Raw genomic sequence first — 295 nt, 5'->3', positions numbered from 1 at the left:
ATATGATTATGCGAGCTCATGTTGGGGATTAAATATCTGGCTATGTGACCTGTTTGGTTGTTTAAATTGTACTTGTTTTAAACATTTGTGCATGAATCCGTCTTTAACATTTTGCGACTGGTAATCCTCTGTAAGCAAGACTTATTGGGTAAACGCGCGAAGGAGAGTTTGAAATAAAATTGATAAATGATTATTGAGAGGAAAGGCGAATAAAAGGGGAGGATTTGATATGAAACAGGAATAAAATAGAGAAAGTTAACATGGAAGAGTCATTACGCAGGATAGGTACTGAGAC

This window comes from Penaeus monodon, chromosome 30 (assembly GCF_015228065.2).
Source record: "Penaeus monodon isolate SGIC_2016 chromosome 30, NSTDA_Pmon_1, whole genome shotgun sequence".
Lineage (NCBI taxonomy): Eukaryota > Metazoa > Arthropoda > Malacostraca > Decapoda > Penaeidae > Penaeus > Penaeus monodon.
This window is presented reverse-complemented; position numbering follows the sequence as displayed.